The sequence below is a fragment of the Odocoileus virginianus genome, chromosome X, assembly GCF_023699985.2.
Source record: "Odocoileus virginianus isolate 20LAN1187 ecotype Illinois chromosome X, Ovbor_1.2, whole genome shotgun sequence".
Classification (NCBI taxonomy): Eukaryota; Metazoa; Chordata; class Mammalia; order Artiodactyla; family Cervidae; genus Odocoileus; species Odocoileus virginianus.
In genome coordinates this window covers 31378624-31400631 of record NC_069708.1, presented here as the reverse complement: position 1 = coordinate 31400631, position 22008 = coordinate 31378624, and the positions used below count along the sequence as shown (strand labels likewise).

The window sequence follows — 22008 nt, the reverse complement described above, 5'->3', positions numbered from 1 at the left end:
TTGGTTCAGGGGTTTAAGGAAAGAAGCCATCTGCATAACATAACAGGACAAGGTGAAGCAGCAAGTGGTGATGTAGAAACTGCAGCAAGTCATCCAGAGGATCTAGCTAAGATAATTCATGAAGGTGGCTGCACTAAACAACAGGCTTTCAATAGAGACAAACAGCCTTATATTGGAAGAAGATGCCATCTAGGGTTTTAATCATCAGAGAGGAGAAAGTCCATGCCTGGCTTCAAAGCCTCAAAGGACAGGTTGACTCTTGTTGGGGGGCTAATGCATCTGGTGACGTTAAATTGCTAGTGCTCATGTACCATTCTTAAAATCCTAGAGCCCTTAAGAATTATGCTAAATATACTCTGCCTGTGCTTTATAAATGGTTCAACAAAGACTGGATGACACATCATCTGTTTATAGCATGGTTTACCGAGTCTTTTAAGCTTACTTTTGAGACTTACTGACTATAAAAAAGATTCCTTTTAAAATATTACTGCTCATTGACAATACCCCTGGCCACTCAAGTGCTCTGATGGAGATGTACCATGAGATTATATTTGCAGGTCTGCTAACACAACATCCATTCTGCAGGCCATGGACCAAGGAGTCGTTTTGACTTTCAAGTCTTATTGTTTAAGAAGTACATTTTGTAATGTTATAGATGATAGAGATTCCTCTGATGGGTCTGGACAGTCAGTTGAAAACCACCTGGAAAGGATTCACCATTCTAGGTACCATTAAGAACATTTGTGACTCATGGGAAGAGTCCAAAATATGAACATTAACAGGAGTTGGGAAGAAATTGATTCCAACCCTCATGGACGCCTTTGAAAGGTTCAAGACTTCAGTGGAGGAAATCACTGCTGTTGTGGTGGAAATATTATAGTAAGAGAACTACAATTAGAATTGAAGCCTGAAGATGTGACTGAATTGCTGCAATCTCATGATAAAATTTTAATGGATGAAGAGTTGCTTCTTATGGATGAGCAGAGAGTGGTTTCTTGAGATGAAATCTGCTCCTGGTGATGATGTTGTGAAGATTGTGGTGGAAATAACAAAGGATTTAAAATATATAGTAAACTTGGTTGATAAAGCAGTGGCAGGGTTTGAGAGTTTTTACTCTAATTTTGAAAGAAGTTCTATTGTGGGTAAAATGCTACCAAACAGTTTTTCATGATACACAGAAATCTTTCACGAAAGGAAGAGCCATTATCGATGTAACAAACTTCATTGCTGTCTTATTTTAAGAAATTTCCATGGACTTCCCTGGTGGTCCAGTGGCTAAGGCTCCAAATTTCTACTGCATGGGGCATGGGTTCCATCCCTTGTTGTGGAAGTTTAACATGCTCTGTGGTGCAGACAAAAAAAAAAAAAAAAAAGGAAAAAGAAAAAAAAATTGCCACAGCCACCCCAATCATCAGCAACCACTACCCTGATCAGTCAGCAGCCATCAACATGGAGGCAAGATCTCCACCAGCAAAATGATTACAATTTCCTTCGGTGAGATGATGTAAGCATTTTTTAAAGTAATAAAGTATTTTTAAATTAAGGTATGTAGATTTTTTAGACATAGTGCTATCATATACTTAACAGACTATACAGTATAGTGTAAACACAACTTTTTTATGCACTGGAAAGCCAAAAATTCATGTGACTCACTTTATTATGATATTCAATTTATTGAAGTGATCTGGAATCATAAAATATCTCTGAGGTGTCCCTATGGTTAATAATACTGTATTGTATACTTGAAATTTGCTATAAGAGTAGATCTTAAGTGTTCTCACCATACACGAAAAATAATGGTAGCTCTGTGAGGTGATGGATGTGTTAACTTGATTGTGGTACTAATTTCACACTGTATTAAATCATCACATCATATACCTTAAAAATGACATTGTACAACACAATATATCAATTTTTATTTGAGAATCATACTTCACTAAAGCTGAAAATAAAATCTTTTAGAACATTGCAAAAAGAAAGAAAGAAACTACATTGCCATATCTCAGAAAACCCCTCAATTCTGGGCAAATCAGAATGGTTGGCCAATTTAAGTTTGCATGTACTTTCAGTTCAGTTCAGTCGCTCAGTTGTGTCCAACTCTTTGCGACCCCATGGACTGCAGCATGCCAGGCTTCCCTGTCCATCACCAGCTCCCAGAGTTTATTCAAACTCATGTCCATGGAGTTGGTGATGCCATCCAACCATCTCATCCTTTGTCACTTACCTTACCTCTCATATAAATAAATTTGGGCTACTAGTCCCTAGAGCCAATAGTGATCCTCCAGTCAAGATCCTCAAAACCATTCTGGGGACACCATTTCCTCACCCATTATCATTATTAATACATCTCAACTATTTCTGGGATGTACTGCTTTTATATCTAAGTAGTCTGTCTCTCAATACACACCACTCAAAAAACTCCTCTATCTCTCACAAGTACACAGTCCATGGAGTAAGAAGCAATGTTTGACTTATCTGCTCTGGGTCTGTTCTCATTGCTTCAGATCTAGGATTCATGGCCCTCATGACTTCTGGGCAAGAGTTTTTGTTGTTGTTGTAATATTAAAAGCTGAGCTAAAACTTGCCATTTAAAAGTGATTTTAGTGTTTTTTTTTTTTTTTGGATATTCACAATGTTTTACAACCATCACCTTTTTTTTATTCCAGACCATTTCCATTACCCCTCAAATAAACTTTGTATGTGGGAAGAGACCCTTAAGGTCCCCCACCACTATTGAATAAACTTGTTTTCAAATGTGATAATAATGATAAAAATAATAGATCTTGCATTTTCAACTGTTTATTAAATGGAAATGGGATATACCAATCCAACATGCTGAATCCCATTTGCAACCAAAGACATCACATCTGAGGTTAGGTTACTAAAAATAACACTTTCCTACATTACATAATATAAGCAATAGTGTTACCTGCTTCCATTTATATGTCACCTTACAGCCCAGAAGGAATTCTCACATATTCCCTTTCCCTCATATAACTCTCAGACTCATGGAAGGTCTAACAGCTGGTTAAGAGCAGAGCCAGAGCCAAACCTCTGACTTGACTCCTAGTCAAATTCTCTTCCCTGAATTTATGCTGCTTCTCTGGCTGGGCTGATTGTTGACCTAGCAAATGTTTATAGAGTCAATCTTCATTTTGATATAGAGCTGATTGGCTTTTGATAGGACTCTAACTCCTGAACTTAGTTTTATTTGCCTGCTCAAATTCCAATCAGGCAGACAGGCAACTGAAGATGAAACCAAAAGAGAGTTATGACCCAAACTGATGGCCCAACTTGGTACCTGAGGACAAGGTGAAAATATACCCAGGAGAGTAGATAACACTGGAAGAGCTCTAGCCACAGCCAACCATACATTTCTCCTCTTTAGAGGTCACCCAGACTAAAATAGACTCCTTTATATTTCCCTCTTGATCTTGGGATTTCCTTATTTTCTCCTAGAGGTGCTAGGTAGAAACCAGACCACGTGGTAATAACATTGGCTCCTCATATCTGTACTAGTCTTTATATGGCTTTTTAATTCTCTCAACAACCATGTGAGGCAGATTAACATCATCCCCATTAAAAAATATTTTATTGAAGTATAGTTAATTTACAAAGTTGTGTTAATTTCTGCTGTACAGCAAAGTGACTCAGTTATACATAAACATATATGTGTGTATATATATATATATTCCATTTCATACTCTTTTACATTATATTTTATCCCAGGATATGTATTTTTAATTAATTAATTTTGATTGGAGGATAATTAGTTTAAAATATTGTGATGGTTTTTGCCATACATCGACATGAGTCAGCCATGGATGCACATGTGTCCCCCCATCCTGAACCCCCCCTCCCACCTCCCTCCCAACCCCATTCCTCTGGGTCATCACAAAGCAGCCACTTTGAGTGCCCTGCTTCATGCATCGAAATTGCCCTGGTCATCTATTTTTACATATGGTAATATACATATTTCAATGCTATTCTCTCAAATCTTCCCACACTCGCCTTCTCCCACAGAGTCCAAAAGTCTTTACATCTGTATCTCTTTTGCTGCCTTGCATATAGGATCCTCACTACCATCTTTCTAAATTCCATATATATGTGTTACTGTACAGTCTTGGTGTTTCTCTTTCTGACTTACTTCACTCTGTATAATAGGCTCCAGTTTCATCCATCTCATTAGAACTGACTCAAATGCATCCCTTTTTTATAACTGAGTAAAAGTCCACTGTGTATGTGTACCACAATTTCCTTATCCATTTGTCTGCTGATGGACATCTAGGTTGTTTACATGTCCTAGCTGTTGTAAACAGTGCTGCAGTGAACATTGGGGTACATGTGTCTCTTTCAGATCTGGTTTCCTCGGTGTGTATGCCCAGCAGAGGGATTGCTGGGTCATATGGCAGTTCTATTCCCAGTTTTTTAATGAATCTTCACACTGTTCTCCATAGTGGCTGTACCAGTTTTCATTCCCACCAACAGTGTAAAAGGGCTCCCTTTTCTCCACACCCTCTCCAGCATTTATTGTTTGTAGACTTTTTGATGGCAGCCATTCTGACTGGCGTGAAATGATAATACCTCATTGTGGTTTTGATTTGCATTTCTCTAATAATGAGTGATGTTGAACATCTTTTCATGTTTGTTAGCCATCTGTATGTCTTTGGAGAAATGTCTGTTCAGTTCTTTTGCCCAGTTTTTGATTGGGTTGTTTGTTTTTCTGGTATTGAGCTGCATGAGTTGCTTTATATTTTGGAGATTAATTCTTTGTCATTTGCTTCATTGGATACTATTTTCTCCCATTCTGAGGGCTGTCTTTTCACCTTGCCTATTGTTTCCTTATAGTGCAAAAGGTTTTAAGTTTAATTAGGTCCATTTGTTTATTTTTATTTTCATTTCCATTACTCTGGGAGATGGGTCATAGAAGATCTTGCTGTGATTTATGTCAGAGAGTGTTCTGCCTATGTTTTCCTTTAAGAGTTTCATAGTGTCTGGTCTTACGTTTAGATCGTTAATCCATTTTGAGTTTATTTTTGGTTATGGTATCACAGGATATTTTATATAGTTACCTGTTTTTTCTCCACTACACACACACACACACACACACACAAACACACACATGCACACACACACACATATAAAACTATTAGTAGATGCAAATTATTATATGTGTAGTTGCATTTGCTAATCCCAAACTCTCAATCCTTCTTTCCCTAACCCCCACCCCCCACTACTGCTTGGCAACCACAAGTGTGTTTCTCTATGTCTGTGCATCTGTTTCTGTTTTGTAGAAATCATCCCCATTTAACATATAAGGGATTCCCTGGTGGCTCAGATGGTAAAGCATCTGCTCACAATGCGGGAGACCTGGGTTCGATCCCTGCGCAGGGAAGATCCCCTGGAGAAGGAAATGGCAATTCACTCCAGTACTCTTGCCTAGAAAATTCAATGGATGGAGGAGCCTGGTGGGCTACAGTCCATGGGGTCGCAAAGAGTCAGACACGACTGAGTGACTTCACTCACTTCACTATGTCTCTCTCTGTTTCTCTATGTCTGTGCATCTGTTTCTGTTTTGTAGAAATCATCCCCATTAAACATATAAAGGGCAATAAAGATCCAGAGGAGTGACCAGAAATGTTTTTTGTCCCAGAGTTAGGTGGAAGAGCCAAGTGAAAGACAGGTGCCTTGACAGGGACACATGTTGATTATCCAGCTCCCATCCTGTTAAAACTTGACTAGAGGGTTGGTCTCCTGGTACAGTCTTGTGATAGTTAGCTATGGGATCCCTGGGCCAAGGAATTTATATCTTTTTATGCTCCCAGCCCCTAATTCCAAGGCATCCAGTGCCTTGATATTGCCTGTCCAATCCACACACCCAACCCCCTAAATTAAGTCTTTCCCAGAAAGTTTTACATATAGAAATAAAATTATTAAATACATTTTAAGCAGCATTTTCAGCCTCCCACTCCACCTTTGAGTATACTTGCCATTCTATCTGGGGTCTTGACAATCATAATTCTTTCTGCTGGTTTACAAAGGGTCAGGGATCCTCTCCAAGTTCCAAAGTCCTTACAAGAGGAGGCAGTCAGACTTGAAACCAATAACTGGTTCTGTTTAGTTCATGACCAGAGACCTGGCTCCAGCTCTGGCTCTTGGCTGGCCTCTGTGAACAGAAAGAAGGAAACTCGTTTTTCATTCTCTCTTTCCAAAGTCCCATCTAACTGTCTGCATTCAAATTCCATGACGGAGTTAGGCGTTTTAGGCGGCAGCAGGTGGAAAGTGTTTCATTCCTGATGGGAATTCCTGGGTCCAAATTCCAACCCCTCCTCCCTTCTCATAGAAACTCACAGGCCCTTGTTCTCTGAATGCCAGACCATCTCCTAAGCAATGGAAACAGAATCCTAGCTTGGCCTGACCCCAGCAACATTTCCCTTAAGTGCTGACTGCTTACCTGAAATAGCAACCAGGGTCTCCAGGAACTGATTGAACTTAGTTGTGTGGGTGCAGTGATAAGTGCCTTGGGCTGGAGATAAGCACTCCTAGGTTCACCTCTATCTCAGATCACTCCTTGTGGGGTCTGAGTTTTCTTATCTAGAAATCAAAGGTAATAGTGGCTTCCCAACCTGCCTCTACAGGGTTTACACAGGAGATGAAAAATCCTATTAAAAATTACATAAAGTATGGAATAAATTTGTTAAGCCCACAATCCGTTAGCCTCAGTCCCAAGGCACACTCAATCCTTGATTAGGGAACAAGAGTGCTCCAAGGACAATGGAAGAGTTAAAACATCCAGTGCCTTTCCAGAACCCTCCACTCTGTCCCCTGAGTCTGAAGGTTATTTAAATTGAGGCTGTTGCAGGTGGCATGTGAAGACAATGTGTATGTAGAGTGCTTCCCAAGTTGATACGAGAAAGGTCTGGGCATGAGTCCATTTGTGTATGAGCAAGCATTGGAGTAGGGGAATTGGGATGCCAAGAAGCATAATGACTAATGTGCCTAAAGTATATGAGTCACATTCATGTACAAAACACAGAAGTGCCCATTCTCACCCAGCCCTCTTTTCTGCCTGTTATTAACTAACTCCTCCAACAAGACACTCTTTGCTGAGGTTTATGCAGGGAAAAGGCCCCTCCTCATTGTGATGCTGGCTTGGCTCTCATCTATGAATACAGCCAAGGAGCCCAGGTTCTGCCCTCCAGGAGTTCATGCCTGTAATGAGGGAAAGAGACACTCATAGACTTGAAGACATGTCTCACTGTTTAAGACATGTTTGATTTGAGATATCTAAGGGACATCTAAATGGAGGTTTCACCAGTCAATTGGACATCTGAAGCTCCAAGAAAATGTAAAGTCTGGAGTTAGAGATTTGAGACTCATCTTCAAAGAGATGATTGCCAAAGCCAAGGGAGTAAATAGGATCTGTCAGAGATCCGAGGGATACCTTCTAGAGCAAGAATGGAAGAGGGTCAAGGATGGACTCTTGAGCCCAGTTATTTTGAGAAATGGGAGGAAGAAGTAAAATAGTTCAACTGCGGAGACTGAGAAAGAGCAGTTAGAAAGTAGAAGGGAAACTAAGAGAATGCCACGAAAGTCAAAGGAAGTTCTTAGAAAGAAGGGAAGCACAGAGAAAAGTGGTCAAGGAAATGAACACAGAATACAAGTTATTTGATTTGGTAAGCTTTGAAAGAATTAAGCCTTGAGGGAAAACTCTAGACAGCAGAGAACTAATATCTGAGAGGTAGGGTTACCAGAGCTGGTATCCAGGTCTGAAAGATTTGTGGACCAATGATAGGATGGTGGGAACAGTCAGATTCTTACATGAATAGCAATATCAAGCAGAGGACTTTCAAGGGGTAAGAAAGCTGAACTTTTGTCCTTTCTATCATTTTCTTATCAAAGTCACCTCAAACTCCTTGGTATCCTTCCTGTCTTCTTCTGAACTTATCCCACTTCCTGCCCTGTTTTGTCCTGTTTCCAATAAGCTACAATGAACTTGACTGAAGAAATAAAAGACCACAGCAAACACTTGCCTTCTGATACCACCTGGAATCTGCCTACATTTACCAGCTATTTCACGTTTACTCCCCAAAGTGATGGTTTCAATTCTTGTCCACTTTTCTTAACTCACTGGCCTTCACCTATTCTTTCTTGGCAGATAATTTCACCTGCTATACCTACAAGGTAGTCTTATCAGGCCCAAACTCCTGCTCTATGTCAGATATCTCAAACCCTTCTCACTCTCCTCTTTCCTCCTGTCTTTGAGAACGTCAGTGTCCCAATCCATGCCTTCAATTCAGCTCCTCTTAAATTTCCCTCCAGAGTTCTGCTCTCTCATTTTATCCCCTCTCAGATTGATTTAGATGTGTGCATCTTGTCTCCTCAACAAGACCCTGAGCTCCTTGTGGCAGATTGTTCCATAGTTTCCACAGCAAAGCTTATAAAGAGCAAATGATTTGAGATAGAAACCTGATTTCAAGTATTTGATATACTTGATATCAGTATTAGTATTTGATATACTAATAAATCCTTGGAAAACCAGCTTAGCAGTTTAGCATATTTGCTAAGAGCATATACTTTGGAGCCAGATTATTTGAATTAGAATCCTGACTGTATCATTACTAACTGTGTGATCTTGGACAATTAATTTTTTTTTGAATTTCCAAAAGTATACAAAAGTTGAAATAATTTTACAGTGAATACCCGTATTTCTACCACTAGATTTTATCATTAACATTTGCTATACTTGTTTAATCTCTCTCTCACACACACTTACTAACCATCCCTCTATCCATCAGATCATCCTTTTGTTCTTGTTGTATCTCATAGTATGTTGCAGGCAATAGCGTACTTACTCTGAAACACTTTAGTATGCATGTTATTAACTATTTAGAATAATTTGCATTTAACTTCTCTGTGTCACTTTCATCATCTATAAAAAACAGGGGTAATAATAGTAGCTACCTCAAAAGCTTTGGGGGAGGATTAATACATGTAAACACTTAGAGTAGTGCCTGCATATAGAAAGTAGTCAAAAAAGTTATTACTGTTTTACTTTAGCAAATCCCACCTATTCAATTGCTTCTAAGAGGAGCAGGCCAGTGTGCTGGTATGGCATCTCCTCCTTTCTCTCTTATTGCCACATGCAAACAAATTCATCAATTGTCTTCTGGGTCTTCTGAAGACACCAATAGGAGTTTATCCTTTTTGCCCAAAGAGACAGCTATCTTCAACCTTCACACCCCTAGGCACTCAGTTGCAATGACCTGAAGCCCTAGAGCTTCCTTCTTGCCTGTGTGACTCCTTTCTTATCTGTTTTGCTGCATCCTAGTTAGGGTCACTTGGACAGAACACTAAGGACTAGAGGAGTCTTTGTCAAAGGAAGTATCTTTCTTTTACACCATACTGTCCTTGATTCTGTTTCAAATCACAGTCCAATCTAACTTGAAAATCACAGGTAGGGGAAAAACCGGCTGGAATATTTGCCCTGTAAGCCAAATAAACAATTTAGGGTAGCAAGGAGGGGGTGGCACAGATTATGACCAAAAGCATTCCTCCTCTCTTCAAGATGAGCCATGTTGCTGAAGATACTTGCCTAACAATCCAATCTCACTCCTTGTTCTTATACATAACTGAGTGAGATTAGTCTTAGCCCAAAGGAACACAATTCACCCACTTCCCTGAATAATTTTCTCTCTGGGCCCCGTTGCCACACTTCTTGACCAAGTCGTATGTGGCAAGCAGAATTCTAAGATGGTCTCCCAAGATTCCTGGCTCCTGGTGTACACATCTTCTCCCACTCATTCAATCAAACACTAATTTAGGTGTTTCTGTGAAGAGGTTTTGCAGATAACAATGAAGGTCCCTTATCAGTTGACTTTATTTTAGGGAGATTATCCTGAGTGGGCCTGACCTAATCAAGTGAGCACTTAAACTATGTCAGAGGCATTCAAATCAGTGTAGATTCTTCTATTTGTCTGGGAGAGGCAAGCAGCTATGTTGTGAAGTGCCTGTGGAGGAGGCCACATGGCAAAGACATGGGGGGAAACCTATAGGAACTGAGAGTCATCTCCAACTGATAGCCAGAAAGAAAACAGAGACCTCAATCCTACAACCACAAGGAAAAAATTTCTGCCCCAAATTAGTGAGCTTAGAAGTGGACCCCATGCCTCAAATAAAATTGCAGCATTGTGGACACCTTGATGATAGACTGGTGAGACCCTTAACAGAGGACCCAGCTAATCTGTACTTGGATCCTAACCGTGGAAGCTGTGGAATAATAAGTTTGTGTTGTTTTAAGTCACTGAATTTGTGGTAATTTTTTACAAGGCAATAGGAAACTAATACAGTGTGGAAAATTCTTCTTTTCCCTTAGTTCAGTGAAGACAAGTTTGGAATTTGTCAGAAAGAGTTTTTACCAGGAGACCAAGTGCAAACAAAACAAACACCAACACAGGCCCAGCTGATTCTATATAACATTGAATTCTAATCCCAAAATAACTCAGACAGGTTGGCCTGTCTGACATAGCAAATGAGACATAACATCCCAGTCTCTTCTTATACCTCAGTGCTACTTCTGGGGGTGAAGGAGTCAGTGCGAAAGTAAGTCACTGAGACATAGAACCTAAGGTTATGGGTCATATTTTTTTACTTCCAAAGTCTCCCTAGCCTTCTTGGACAGAAAGGCCTTTTCTGTTTCTGTCCTGAAGATTAGTCTTTGGGGTTATATACCCTTCTGCACCAAACCTGCAGTCACTGCTCCAGCCAATCAGAGAGATTTTCAGGATTTTGGCCCCTGGAAATCTTACCTTCTATCTTTATCTGGTCTGCCCTCTGGTCTGTGGACAATTGACTGAAGTTTATTCACCAGCCAGTTTGTAGATTTATGCTCTTTAGTGAAGTGAAAACAACTTCCAGTTACAGCTTTGAAGCTGCCTCCTTCCTTGATTATTAGATCAAATGTGCCTCCAGAAGCTGCCTTATTCTCTTGGAATAAGGTGACATTTTTAAACTCCAATCTATGAAAAAAATTCCATGAAAATTCCCTATATCATGCTCAGAGATACAGTTTCAGTTTGTATAGTACTTTCCAGGATGAATAGCAATGTGCAATCACCAACTATTAGAGACAAAAGGAACCTTAGAGATCATATCGTTTTGTGGTATCCAAACATGTCTTATTAAAAGAATGCACTAGAAAGTTTGTTTGGTACAGATCCTGTGTCCCACACCTAGATAACAGCATTCAGAACACTTAGGGTACAGTTCAAGATTCTGTACTTTCAAAAACTGTCTCCAGATGATTCTGATACTCAAGTAGCTTCGGAAATCAATCCTTCTATTTTATTCCTTCCAGGTACGTGGCTTTCTTCTCCGATACCACTGTGAATTATAGCACTGTTGAGGGCTGCTGGCTCTACCCTTGGCTACATTCACTGTCATCTTAATTTTTGAAGCCATGAATGGTAAAAGCAATGGTTAGCAATAATGATTTTAGGAAGAAGAAAAATATTTAATCCTCACAAATCTTCTGTGGTGTGGGAGTATTATTGTCTCCACTTTATAGATGAGAAAACTGAGGATTTGGTAACTTGTTCAGGGTCATATAACTACTAACTTACGGACCCAGCAATGGAAAGCAAGCCTCCTAAGTCTAGACTTCCCCTTGCTACTTCCTTGATGACTTTATTAACCAAGTGATGGTGACTTCCCAGTGAGGCTGGGGGAGGGCTGGAGTAGAAGGGAATATCAGGCAGAGACTAGGGACCAAGGCAAGAGAATCTAGAGAAGTGATCCTTAATGTGGGCATTTTTTTGTCCCCCAGGGGACATTGCACAATGTCTGGAGACATTTTAAATGGTCACAATGGGGGCAGAGTCTGCAACTGGGTAGGGAGTGCTATTGGCATTTAATGAGTAGAGGCCAGGGATGCTCCTAGACATCCTATAATCACAGGATAGGAGCTCCTCCCCTGTCAACATACACACACCAAAGAATTATGTGGCCCAGCTTTTTAAGGAATCTCCACACTGTTTTCCATAGTGGCTGTACTAATTTGCATTCCCACCAGCAGTGTAAGAGGGTTCCCTTTTCTCCACACCCTCTCCAGCATTTATTGCTTGTAGACTTTTGGATAGCAGCCATCCTGACTGGCGTGTAATGGTACCTCATGGTGGTTTTGATTTGCATTTCTCTGATAATGAGTGATGTTGAGCATCTTTTCATGTGTTTGTTAGCCATCTGTATGTCTTCCTTGGAGAAATGTCTGTTTAGTTCTATCTGCCATATGACCCAGCAATACCACTTCTAGGCATACACACTGAGGAAACCAGATCCGAAAGAGACACGTGCACCCCAATGTTCATCGCAGCACTGTTTATAATACCCAGGACATGGAAGCAACCTAGATGCCCATCAGCAGACGAGTGGATGAGGAAGCTGTGGTACATATACACCATGGAATATTACTCAGCCATTAAAAAGAATTCATTTGAATCAGTTCTAATGAGATGGGTGAAACTGGAGCCCATTATACAGAGCGAAGTAAGCCGGAAAGATAAAGACCATTACAGTATACTAACACATATATATGGAATTTAGAAAGATGGTAATGATAACCCTATATGCAAAAAGAGAAAAAGAGACTCAGATGTATAGAACAGACTTGTGGACTCTGTGGGAGAAGGCGAGGGTGGGATGTTTCAAGAGAACAGCATCGAAACATGTATATCTAGGGTGAAACGGATCACCAGCCCAGGTTGGATGCATGAGACAAGTGCTCAGGCCTGGTGCACTGGGAAGACCCAGAGGGATGGGGTGGAGAGGGAGGTGGGAGGGGGGACCGGGATGGGGAATACATGTAAATCCATGGCTAATTCATTTCAATATATGACAAAAACCACTGCAATGTTGTAAAGTAATTAGCCTCCAACTAATAAAAATAAATGGAAAAAAAAAAAAAAGAATTATGTGGCCCAAAATGTTGAATGCTACGGTTATAAAACCTTGACCTAGAGTGTAAGAAAATGGTTGAAGATGGGAGATTATGCTTATTTTAGCTAAAAAAATAGGGACTATTATAGGAATGAGGTAGAAAATAAGGTCAGGGCCCAGACACTACAATGTCCAGCCCCTGCCCAAAGGGATCTCACAAAGTTGTGGAGGCCTTTTGCTCAAGAGCCCAAAGTGATATACCAATTCTTACTTTGTCTGAAATTTTTGAAAGAACTCTTTAGAACCACAGTTCCCATCAACTTTTAGGACTGTTCACACTACTATGAGTGAGAATTCAGTTCAGTTCAGTCACTCACTCGTGTCCAACTCTTTGTGACCCCACGGAGTGCAGCACCTGAGGCTTCCCTGTTCATCACCAACTCACAGAACTTAATCAAACTCATGTCCATTCAAGTCGGTGATGTCATGCAACCATCTTATCCTCTGTCATCCCCTTCTCCTCCCAGCTTCAATCTTTTGCAGCATCAGGGTCTTTTCAAATGAGTCAGTTCTTTGCATCAGGTGGCCAAAGGATTGGAGCATCAGCTTTGGCATCAGTCCTTCCAATGAATATTCAGGACTAATTTCCTTTCGGATTGACTGGTTGGATCTCTTTGCAGTCCAAGGGACTCTCAAGAGTCTTCTTCAACAACACAGTTCAAAACCATCAATTCTTTAGTGCTCAGCTTTCTTTGTGGTCCAACTCTCACATCCATACATGACTACTGGAAAAACCATAGCATTGACTAGATGGACATATGTTGGCAAGTAATATCTCTGCTTTTTAATATGCTGTCTAGGTTTGTCATACCTTTTCTTCCAAGCAGCAAGTATATTTAATTTCGTGGCTGCAGTCACCATCTGCAGTGATTTTGGAGCCCAAGTAAATATAGTCTTTCACTGTTTCCATTTTTTCCCCATCTATTTGCCATGAAGTGATGGGACCAGATACCATGATCTTAGTTTTCTGAATGTTGAGTTTTAAGCCAACTTTTCCACTCTCCTCTTTCATTTTCATCAAGAGGCTCTTTAGTTCTTCTCTTTCTGCCATAAGGTTGGTGTCATCTGCATATCTGAGGTTATTGATGTTTCTCCCAGAAATCTTAATTCCAGCTTGTCCTTCATCCAGTTTGGCATTTTGCATGAAGTACTCTGCATATAAGTTAAATAAGCAAGGTGACAGTATACAGTCTTGATGGACTCCTTTCCCAATTTGGAACCAGTCTGTTCCATGTCCAGTTCTAACTGTTGCTTTTTAACCTGCATACAGATTTCTCAGGAGGTAGTTAATGTGGTCTGGTATTCCCACCTCTTTAAGAATTTTCCACAGTTTGTTGTGATCCACACAGTCAAAGGCTTAGGTGTAGTAAATGAAGCAGAAGTAGATGTTTTTCTGGAACTCTCTTGCTTTTTTGATGATCCAATTGATGTTGGCAATTTGACCCCTGGTTCCTCTGTCTTTTCTAAAACAAATTTGAACATTTGGACATTCTCAGTTCACGTACCATTCAAGCCTAGCTTGGAGAATTGGAGAATTTTGAGCATAACTTTGCTAGCATGTGAGATGAGTGCAATTGTGCAGTAGTTTGAGCATTCTTTGGCACTGCCTTTATTTGAGATTGGAATGAAAACTGACCTTTTCCAGTCCTGTGGCCACTGCTGAGTTTTCCAATTTTGCTGGCATATTGAATGCAGCATTTTCACAGTGCCATCCTTTAATATTTGAAATAGCTCAGCTCTAATTCCATCACCTCCACTAACTTTGCTCATAGTGATCCTTCCTAAGGCCCACTTGACTTTGCAATCCAGGATTTTTGGTTCTAGGTGAGTGACCACACCATCTTGGTCATCTGGGTCATTAAGATTTTTTTTTTGTGTGTGTAGTTCTTCTGTGTATTCTTGCCACCTCTTAATATCTTCTGCTTCTGTTAAGTCCTTACTGTTTCTGTCCTTTATTGAGCAGATATTTGCCTAAAATATCCCTTTGGTATCTCTAATTTTCTTGAAGAGATCTCTAGTCTTTCCCATTCAATTGTTTTCCTCTATTTCTTTGTGCTGATCACTTAGGAAGGCTTTCTTATCTCTCCTTGATATTCTTTGGAACTCTGCATTCAGATGGATATATCTTTCCTTTGCTCCTTTGCCTTTTGCTTTTCTTTTTTCTCAGCTATTATTGAGGCCTCCTTAGACAATCATTTTGCCTTTTTGCATTTCTACTTCTTAGGGATGGTTTTGATTACCACCTCCTGTACAATGTTATGAACCTCGGTCCATAGTTCTTCAGGTACTCTATCAGATCTAATCCCCAATTGCTATTTGTCACTTCCACTGTATAATCATAAGAGATTTGATTTAGGTCATGCCTGAGTGGTCTAGTGGTTTCCCCCACTTTCTTTAAGTCTGAATTTTGCAATATGGAGTTCATGATCTGAGCAACAGTAAGCTCCTGGTCTTGTTTTTGTTGACTGTATAGAGCTTCTTCATCTTTGGCTGCAAAGAATATAATCAATCTGATTTCTGTATTGACCATCTGGTGATGTCCATGTGTAGAGTCACCCCTTGTGTTGTTTGAAGGGGGTGTTTGCTATGACCTGTGTGTTCTCTTGGCAAAGTCCTGTTAGCCTTCCCATGCTTCATTTTATACTCCATGGTGAAACTTGCCTATTATTCCAGGTATCTCTTGATTTTCTACTTTTACATTTCAGTCCCCTATGATGAAAAGGACATTTTCTTTGGTGTTAGTTCTAGAAGGTCTTGTAGGCCTTCATATAATCATTCAACTTCAGCTTCTTTGGCATAGACCTGAATTATAATGATATTGAATGGGTTGCCTTGGAAACGAACAGAGATCATTCTGTCGTTTTCGAGATTGTATCCAAGTACTGCATTTCATACTCTTTTGTTGACTATGATGGCTACTCCATTTCTTCTAGGGGATTCTTGCCCACAGTAGTAGATATAATGGTCATCTGAATTAAATTTGCCATTCCAGTTCATTTTCGTTCACTGATTCCTAATAGTCGGTATTCACTGTTGCCATCTCCTGTTTGACCATTTCCAATTTACCTTGATTCATGGACCTAACATTCCAGGTTCCTATGCAATATTGCTCTTTACAGCATCAGACTTTACTTCCATCACCAGTAACAACCACAGCTGGGCGTTATTCTCACTTTGGCTCAATCTCTTAATTCTTTCTAGAGCTATTTCTCCACTCTTCTCTAGTAGCATATTGGGTACCTACTGACCTGGGGAGTTCATCTTTCAGTGTCATATCTTTTTGCTTTTTCATACTGTTCATGGGGTTCTCAAGGCAAAATACTGAAGTTTCGGTTTACCATTCCCTTCTCCAGTGGACCATGTTTTTTCAGAACTCTCCACCATGACCTGTCTGTCTTGGGTGGCCCTACACAGCATGGCTCATAGTTTCATTGAGTTAGACAAGGCCCTGATCCAAGTGATCAGCTTGGTTAGTGAGAGGCTTGTGGAAGCTTCCTGATGTTGAGTGAGAGTAACTTATAAGTGAGAGTGACTTATGAGTTATCGGTTAGAGTAACCTTACTCTAACAAAGGAGAGAAGATTCAGCAGAAAGGGACATGGAGAAATAAAGTGGAGAAACAAAAACAGAGACATGGGTAGCACACAGAGAGAACAAGCCTCAGAATATGTACAGGAAAAAGCCAAAAGGGATTCTACTTGGATGCTCAGAAAATAGTAGTATAACTGGGAAAAATTAATCTAAAAAAGTCAAATATTTCTGAAATAGGAGGAAGCTGAAGAACACCAGGGTTGAGAGTTATCTGGCCTTGCTAACCAGTGAGCCAGGGGTTGACCTTAACCTGTGGTGAGTTGCAGAGGTCATTCCGGTGATGCCTGGACTGTTCCTAGGTCCAACTGGGGCACATAGAAATCTAGCTCTCTATCCAGGGTTCTAGTCACTAGGAAAAATACCCTGACTTTTGGCAGACTGGCAGTGAGAGACCTAGAGAAGATCTTGAAATATGATCCTAGAGAATCAGCCAGGATGATTGGAGAAGATAGGTGAAAGAGACTCAGTCTGGACTGGGGCAACCATGAGGATGGAAATGATAGCAACCTGCATGTATTTGGACTGTGTAAACACAATTAAATGGAATGGACAGCAGTGGCGGGTAAGAGGATCATGAGAAAGAAGGTACTGAATCTCAGAGGTGAAAGGGCCAAAAAGGGATTTCAGGACACTAAAGACCATCTCTACCTGCATTCCAAATGTGTTTGGGCTGATCCAGGTGCCAAAAACAACTCTTGCTTGGTTAATGGAGAAGGTAAATCCCAGGTCATGATCATATATCTATCAGCCCCTACCACCCAAACTTTATTTACCCAGAGTTATCTCTAGAATATAGTAAACTCTCAGTGCAATATAGTTCTCTAGGGAAAGAGAAGTCCCTTCCAGGTAAGATGAGCAGAGAAGTCTTCACAAAAGTTGATATCTTGACTTCATTTTTTAACAGATCTTTACTTAAGGTCAAAACATACAGAAGATTGTGCCAGGAAATGTTGAGAATACAGAGGAAATGCTGGACATTGTCCCTGTCTTTCAATAGCATATAAAATCCTTTAGCAAGACATGTCAACAGAGCCATACAATGTTAGTTGCATCACTGTTTATCACTGATAAAAGGAATCAGTTCATGCAAAGGAGTCCTATGATTCCTGGAACGTCTGACAGTTGAATTCAGAGAGGGCACTGAGACCTAATGTCCAGTGAGACTTCTTCGAGGAACAGGGCCTTGAATGATAGGTGAGATTTAATGAGGCTGAAAGAAAATAAAGGAAGGTTAGTCCAGAGGAGCAAAACAACCGAGACATAGTTTGGGTGTAAAACAAGGTCTCATGAGGGTGGGAGTACCTTTCCTGATGACGCTCAAATCACTCTCCAGGGGTGACCATAGAATGGGTTACTTACCATTTCTTTTTAATTAATTTATTTTTTATTTGAAGGATAATTGCTTTATAGAATTTTGTTGTTTTCTGTCAAACCTCAACATGAATCAGCCATAGGTGTACATAAGGTCTGCCTAGACATAAGGTCAACTTTCAAACACTCCTTACAAAGTTGGATAAAGCCTTCCTTAACTTGTCCTTGTGCTTATTTTGACTTCCTTTCCACAATGGCTCAATTAGCTGCCTCCTCAAGATGGCTTTCTGATAGGTGGATTATGTTCTATCATCCATTGTCTGGGGTTACTAAGTGAATACATATCTGTCTAGCCGTGTTATGTCAGGACACCTAGAAAGGCCTGAGTGATTCAATTTCAATACACATGATGTAGAATTGCATTCCAGCCTTCTGCATGGGGAACGTTAACAGATTTAAACCCCCAAAAGAGTTGTGACTGAATCTGAGAGCCAATTTAAGGCCTCCCATGGAAAGGGGGAAGAAAACCCCATGCCCCTTCTAAATCTGTCTGCTATTTGTAGTCACCAGATTACAGGAACTGCTTTTGACTGCTTTCACTATCAGCACAATGAAAGGATGTTAAACTACTTAGAGGAAGGTGGTGTTTTGCTTTGACACCTGAAATGTCTTACTCTCAATGGAAAATCCTTCAATTATGCATTGAGTATAGTCAACACTATAGGACAAAAGTTACTATAATAGAAAATGGGAACAAATCAATGGTCCCTCTTACCACGGTCTGCAAGCTCTCTCTGTAATGATCTGCTTGGCTCCTTGCCCAGGTATTCCTCTGTGCCACATAACTACAGGCACTTTACTTATTCATTCATTCATTTTCCATTCAACAATTTTTACCAAGCACCAGCTATGTACTAGGCACTGGGGTAACAGGTACTGGGGGTCTAATCAAATGAAAAAAAAAAAATCCTACTCCCTGTTCCCCTGAAGCTTACAGTCTGCTGGAGGAGATAGACATTTAAAAGTTACACAAATGAACATATACTTATAATGTGTGATCAGTGCTGTAAGGAAAAGACCAAAGTGTAGTTGATTCTCATTATTCACAGTAGTTACACTCTGTAAAGTTGCTGCTAACACGAAATTAGTGAATCCTGAATCACTGCTCCCAGCAAAATGCAAACTTAAGTTCCTGTGATCAGTTGATCAGTATATAGCTTTGTTTAATGTGTGCCTCTGTTTAAAGATAATTTATTTAATATAAATTGCTAGTTCATTAATATTGAACTCATGACCAGCATCATTGTAACTCAAGCCTGAATGAAACTTATCAAACACACATAATTTTTCTGTAAGATATCACACTCTTGTGCTTAGGAACACTAGACAGAATTTCAGCACTATGCATGAAGGCCATTTTAAAGCAAAATCACCAAAAAAAAAAAAAAAAAAAAAAAGAAGAAGAAGAAGAAGTACGTAAGGGGAAGAAAATATGGCAGTAAATACTGGGTTGGCCGAAAAGTTCATTTGGGTTTCTTCATAAGATAATTGCAAAATGGACTCTTGTTTGCATTATGAGAGCTGAAACAAGAAGACAGAGTATTGTCCTGTGGGAACACATACCTTGGACAACTCAAAATTTTCACTGCTCTGTGCCTGTTCATGAATGATTTCCAAAGTGCCATGAATATTTAAAAAATTTTAAATTCCATGCATCTCACCCACCTATGGCTGATTCATGTTGAGGTTTGAAAGAAAACAGCAAAATTCTGTAAAGCAATTATCCTTCAATAAAAACCTTTAGATTCAATTTACTTATATTTCAAAAAATGCACCCATTTCTCCTACCCTCACCCCACCTCTTGCAATCACCATCTGTTTTCTGTATCTATGAGTTTTTTTTTTAAGATTCCACATTTGAGAGAGATCATATGTTATGTGTCTTTCCTTGTCTGACTTATCTCAGTTAACATAATGCCCACAAGGTCCATCTATATTGTAGAAAATGGCAAGATTTCATTCTTATGGTTGAATAATATTCTGTTCTATATATAGACACACACTTTCTTTATCCATTCATCCATTGATGGACACTTAGGTTGCTTCTATAACTTGGCTATTGTAAATACTGCTACTATGAACATGGGGGTGAAAATATCTTTTATTATTATTTTTTAAAAAATCAATTGCTTTTATTATGTGACTGTGAAATATTAACTCTACTGCTTCAAATAAAGAACCAATAATTACTTTTATAACACTAAAGTCATTTGTAAACACAATATCTTTCTTGTACTTATGACTAACCCATTATAAACAAATGCCAATCTTAAAACACAACTCCAGAATAAGTGCAGTTACACTGTGTGCAGATAAGAAAGTAAGGCGCTCATTGGCTATGATACACCAAGTGGATGAAAAGTAAAATTGATTTTATACTGGTGGTCTATATAAATAAATTAAAAAATCCTTTTTCCCCTGTATGTATGCTTAGATTACTTGCACAAATAACTAAATGTTCTGTTTCATTCACTTCAATGGGATGAACTCTTTAGAAAAAGAATGAAAAATGATTTGATAATCAACTCCCAAATTTTATGCTTTTTTTCTGTTTCCATCAATTTCTTGACATAGTTGACATAAGCAGGAAAATCTCAGTAAATCGAGCAATTGAAGACTCAAGTAAAGCCTCAAAGTTCTTGAAGAACTCTGACAAGTCACGTATATCCCATGTTGCTTTTGGTTTCCCACCTCTTCTTTGCTTCAAATCCCCAAGCAAGTTCCTTTTTTCATGAAAGCTGTGAATTTTCAGCATCCTTTTTGTCTTTTACAAAGTTGTGGCAGGCAATTGCTTTGGCAATTTTTACACCAAGCTCTAGAGTAGCTAGCTGGTTGTTGAGTTTCTCGGCCTTCTCAATGTTCCCCGCTTCCACAGCCTGGTCTATGCCCTTTTCAAGGCCCAAATTTTCAACTTTTTTTTTTCCCTTTTAGCAGTGGAGGTCAAACCTCTCATTGACTCCAAAATACTAAGTTTCTTCCACTGGGTTTCACTTGAAGACTGTTCATTACAAGATTCTTCTTCATTCTTTAATTTGCTTTTTCTGGAGTGTTTTCTTTTTTTCTTTCCTGATCTTGAAGTTGAGGTTTTCTGGTCAGAATGCATTTTATGCAATTCTTGAAATTTATTCCACTATTTAAGGGAATTCCAGAGGGACATTCTTCATGTGCATTTACATTTGCCTCTGCTTCAGTGTTTGATATGTAGGAATATCTGAGATCTCTGTCTTTGTAAAGATTTCATCTTCTTTACCCTCTTATAAGTTAAGTTCAGAGCTCTCTTATATGATCTCATCATCAGAATTCAACTCAACATCAATTTCACTTAGGTCAGGAGGTAGCAGCCCACTCTATATCTTAAGACTTTGCAGATATCTTTTTTTTCATGTAGAACAGTCCTTTATTACTTTTAGCTAACATTAAACATTTCCATAGTAGAAATTTAGTTTGGTTCAGTTACAGCAGTTATTAAAGGAAATTATGCATTTGTTTTTTATTTATATAAAATTAACTAGAGTTCCCCCTTTTGGTAATAAAACCAGATATATCATATATCTTTTAAATTAGGGTTTTCAAATAAATATCCAAACTGAAATTGCTGGATCAAATGGTAGCTCTATTTTTAATATTTTGAGGAAACTTCATACTGTTTTTTTGTAGTGGTTGCACCAATTTACATTTCCACCAGCAAGTGCACAAGGGTTTCCTTTTATCCAGATCCTTGCTAACATTGCTATTTCTTCTTTTTGATAATAGTCATTCCAAAAGGTGTGAGGTGATATCTTATTGTGACTTCGATTCACATTTCGTTGATCATTAATGATGTAGAGCATCTTTTCATGAACTTGTTGGCCATTTGTTTGCTTTTTTTTTGGAAAAATGCCCACTTTGACCTTCTGTCTATTTCTTAATCAGTTTTTTAAAATATTGAGTTGTATGAGCTTTAAAATGTGTTTTGGATATTAGCCTCCTTATCAGATATATGATTTTCGATTATTTTCTACCATTTAGTAGGTTGCCTTTTCATTTTGTTGATGGTCTCCCTTGCTATTCAGAA

At 39.3% G+C, this 22008-nt stretch overlaps 1 pseudogene; it reads right to left on the bottom strand.

Annotated features, from left to right (window-relative positions):
* Window positions 1-20611: 20611 nt before the first annotated feature.
* LOC110128199 (protein FAM204A pseudogene) lies at window positions 20612-21784 on the bottom strand (annotated as a pseudogene).
* Window positions 21785-22008: the final 224 nt, after the last annotated feature.